The 5,000-nt window shown below is 35.9% G+C and overlaps 1 protein-coding gene across 1 annotated transcript in view; it reads left to right on the forward strand.

The window, feature by feature from the left end:
• The window catches only part of LOC122266466 (uncharacterized), a gene marked incomplete in the record, with an annotated part of 50,844 nt that overhangs the window by 142 nt on the left and 45,702 nt on the right, over positions 1–5,000 (forward strand).

Consider the following 5,000-nt stretch of genomic DNA (forward strand, 5'->3'; position numbering starts at 1 on the left):
ATAGCTGCGTAACAGGGTCTCAGATGCTAGGTTAAACTACTTTAGTATGAATTTAGTGTTTAGTTATATAGTTAGTGTTAGTAAAAGATGTTATATTTAGTGAGATCAAAAGTTTCAGAAAGTGAGTCTCGTGGGGTTCATGTCTTGATCTTATTAGAATAACATTTGACTTCCGTGTCGCTGGATAGCATACCGTATTGAGCACAATGCATAAATATTCACTGAATAAAGAAATTATCACGGAAGTGCATTGTTGAATTCAAAGGTTTGTTATGTGCGTGGCAGGTGGTTACGGATATTGTTATCAACACGTGAGCCCGTGTTTTTATATTAATAGCAATACCTGGAAAAGCGATAACACGCTCGTATGATTAGAGAATGCTAGCGAAAGCAGATATTGACACGGCTTTGTCTACCCACTCAGTAGAGATGAGGGGAAGGGTCAGATTGTCATGTGGCACCTCGGGTCACTATCAGACCAAGATAAGGTTAGGCATTTCGTAACGGCTTGATAACTCTTTCCCTCCATTTTGCGGCATAACAGAACACAGCTGCAGAGTTCTATTTTTTTCACTTTTTTTTTTTTTTTTTTTTTTTTTTTACGTGAAAAGGCTGATCACGATTCATCAATCACGGGATATATCGGTGAACACATTAGTAGCATGTTAGAATTTCGATCGACCAATGGAGATTAATTTTGCACTAAAATACTAATCAATTAGTACTAATCTACCGATCAAGAATAATTACAAACTAGCAATACCGTTCTACCAATTAAAAACAATACTCTCACGGTAGAATACCAATCAAGCAATACCAATCTAAGAATCTTCTCATTTTCATACCTCGCGAATAATCTCGCACTGAAATACCACTCTGCCAATCAAGAATAACCTTACTCTTCATAAATACTGTTCTAGCGATACCAGCCATTCCATCGATAATTTCCCTACGCTGGAATACCAAGGAAGGTTAGTTTCCACGGAGGAGAAAAACATGAAGGAGTTTAACCTCGACTTGAACGAGAAACGTTGACGATAATACGATGTTCTCGTCGCATTTTACACAGAATCTTTATTCTATTATCATCATCATTGTTGATATAAAAAAGATAATAATATCAAAGTTCGTTTTTTCTTCCCCTCAAAAGTTACAAAGGATAGAAGAAGACACGATGTAATACGACACGGCAAGTATGTCACAGAATGCGTGGTATGGCGAGATGAACGCGCGCCTTATTAACTAACCTACGCTCGGATCGTCAGCCAAGGAACGTGTAGCGAGATCGAGGTCTGATGATGATGACCTCTGAGGCGTTTCCTGAGGGAGGACTTGAGAACCTGGGCGTTGAGTCAAGAAAAAGGGGATGCGTTTGGAGTTGTCGGTGAGATAATTATGGTCGATTGCTTTCTGGGGTGAATGTTTCAGTAATGTGGTTGTACATCTCTCTCTCTGTCTCTCTCTTTATATATATATATATATATATATATATATATATATATATATATATATATATATATGAGTGTATGTGTGTGTGTATGTGTATGTATGTATATGTGTGTGTGTGTGTATGTGTATGTGTATGTGCGTGTGTGTATGTGTGTGTGTGTGTGTGTGCGAATAAAGGTAAATATAAATATATATATATATATATATATATATATATATATATATATATATATATATATATTATATATGTGTGTGTGCGTGTGTATGTGTGGGTGTTTATACATATATACATATGCAGATACACAGGCACATACACATATATACGTACATACTCACGTACTCACGAACGCACCCACACACACACACACACACACACACACACACACACACACACACACACATATATATATATATATATATATATATATATATATATATATATATATATACATATACATACATTTGCATTTACATTTATACGCACATATATTTATGAAAATATACATATATGTGAGTGTGTACATATATATATATATATATATATATATGTATATATATGTATATATATAATATAATATATATATATATATATATATATATATATATATGTATATATATGTATATATATACACACTCACGCACACACGCGCACACACATACATATACGAATCAGTATAATACGAATAAGTATACATTAATCATTGCATGTTAGTAGTATGGCTGGCCGAATGAACGAAAAATGTATATGTATATACATAATAATATATATATATGTTTATATATATATGTTTATATATATATATATATATATATATATATATATATATATATATATATTCGTTTGTGTATTGTATCGAACCGCCAGCACTGAATTACCCTTATTTTCAAAAGAAAGCAGAGATGTCAGCCTCTAAATGCAATCATAGTATTAATCTCAGTGACAGTCAATATGTTGTTACCTATGTTATATATATGCTATCAACACTATCGACCATTAAAGTATTGGATCAAAAAAACAAGCAAGGATAGTTATAAGCAGTTTGGTGATCAAAATTGTAAGGCAGCTTTGGTAAATGTACGTTGCGACCTTCCTGTAAACAAGTTTTTACTCTTTCTGTCGTATCTAATAACGTCGGATTGGAGTAGAAACCTTATTGTTTTAGCGGTTCAACAATTACTCCAAACAAAGGTATCAGTTGGTGGGTTTCTTTATCGTCTGAACGGATAATGAGAATGCATGTAATAGGCTTCAGAGTAGAATAGAAGGAAACATGAGGGTGACAAGGTACCCACTGGCGGGCTTCTTAGGACAAGAGCCATTGAGTTAGAGACTTGGTAGAGGGCCTTAGAACATGGGGAAGTTATCAATAAAATTTTGGATACAGGTTTTGTGTCGAATGGCTTATGCAGTATACTTTTGCGTTTCAAATACTAAACTTGTATATGCTTGTAGGTCGAGTTACGCATACCATAGCCGAGTGTGCGCTAGTTGCCAGCGTTTTTTTTTTTCTGAAAACTTTGAGAAATAAGGAAATTATGACACTTGTTGAAGACTGAGATTACTATCTATTTTGCTTTTTTTTATGTAGTTTTGATATACTGTAGATTTAAGCCGGTTGTGGAATGTTAAAAGGTTGAGAATACATGGAATTTGAACGTGATTTTTAAACTGTCATTCCTAATAATCAAGGAGAGATAGACACAAGTCTCAATGCAGTACCTGCTTTAGGAAAGGTACGTGAACTTCGACGACCTGCGAAAACTGGAGGAATGGATAGAATAAGAGAATGAAAAGAAAGAGCGAGGATAAAGAACGTGAGAAGGAATTGTAAACAGACTTTCGTTACAATCATATTTTGCGAAATTATTTAATGATTGCGGTAAGACGACATTGTAATTTCTTGGTAGGTGATATTTTTGAGAGAGGCAATGCACACGTTCAGTCTTGATAGTAATCTATTTTATGTGTGTAGACATTATTTGTGGTTTGTTGCACGTCCCCCCCCCCCTCCTCTCTCTCTCTCTCTCTCTCTCTCTCTCTCCCTCTCCCTCTCCCTCTCCCTCTCCCTCTCTCTCCCTCTCTCTCTCTCTCGCTCTCTCTCTGTGTGTGTGTGTGTGTGTATGTATGTATGTGTGTGTGTATATGTGTATGTATATGTTATATTTGCACCAAACATATCAAGTAATTTAGCGTTGCACATTCGCAATCTAACATATTCTGTGCACAATATCTGGGGGAGAGAAATTAGAAGAAAAAAATACAGATGTTGATATCAGCAAGGTACGATTCCATCTCTCTCTCTCTCTCTCTCTCTCTCTCTCTCTCTCTCTCTTATCAGCCCGCGTCGCCGATCAAAGGAATGATGATGCAGCATCTGGGCGCCTCCGTACCTGGCCTTGCAGTGATTGAATGCCCACCCTTGATAGTGCAATTATGGGCGTAGGAAGATTTCGGAGAGGGCTTTATGCCTCTGAAGGTGGGGAGGCTTGGGTCGGGGGTATGGGAGGGGGCAGAGGGAAGGTGTGTGTGTGTGGGGGGGGGGGTAAAATGGGTTGACTGGGGGGGGGGGGGGATAGGAGGCAGGAAGGGGAAATGGGAAGTCTGTCTGAAGACGGAAGAGGGATAGGGAGAGGAGAAGAAGAGGGACTTATAAGAAGACGATAAAGATAGAAGACCGATAATTAATATCTCGGGAAAACGTTTAATGAGAAAAAAAAAATAACGAGAGAAAGAAAGAAAAAGAAGAAAAAAGAAAGACGTAGTTAGATCCAAAACAGATAACAAAATCATCCACCGCAGAAAGCCTGGCAGAAACAAAGAAACAGAAAACAAACAGAGAAAGATATGAAATACCAAATAACACAAAAGAAATCAAATAAGCCCAGTATCACGGGACCAAGTAATGAGAGCAGATGAGATATTGTTCCTACTTCCTTCACTGACACCACTTGTGACATCCCGTTCGTGGAAGCTTCCAGTCGCTATCCGAGGCTCATATTACGTTTTTTATTACTAATGAGACGAAGGGAAACTATACACATCAGTTGTCGTTATACAACTTTGTTTATTGGTGTCTGTTGGTATGTTGTTATGGATCTGTGTGTATGTTGTTGGATGAGTGTGTAGGCTATGTGGTATTATATCGGATTTGTATTTAGTTTGATGTTTGTTTTATTTGTTTATATGTCTGTATCAATGTCTATCATATGTGCGTGCGTATGTGTGTGTATATATATATGTATATATATGTATATGTATATATATATATGTATATATATGTATATATATATATATATGTATATGTATATATATGTATATATATATATACATATGTATATAATATATATATATATATATGTATAATATATATATATATATATATATATATATATATATATATATATATATATACATATACACATACGTGCGCGTGCTTAAGTGAATGCATGCCCTTGTATACGTTGGTATGCATTACTGTATACGCAATACCACAGCTGAGTGGGCAGTTCAACATACCACGTATCCATCTCCTTATGCTCGCTGGTTCTTG

This window comes from Penaeus japonicus, unplaced genomic scaffold, assembly GCF_977035675.1.
Source record: "Penaeus japonicus unplaced genomic scaffold, GWHDUDI00000001_assembly GWHDUDI00000017, whole genome shotgun sequence".
Lineage (NCBI taxonomy): Eukaryota > Metazoa > Arthropoda > Malacostraca > Decapoda > Penaeidae > Penaeus > Penaeus japonicus.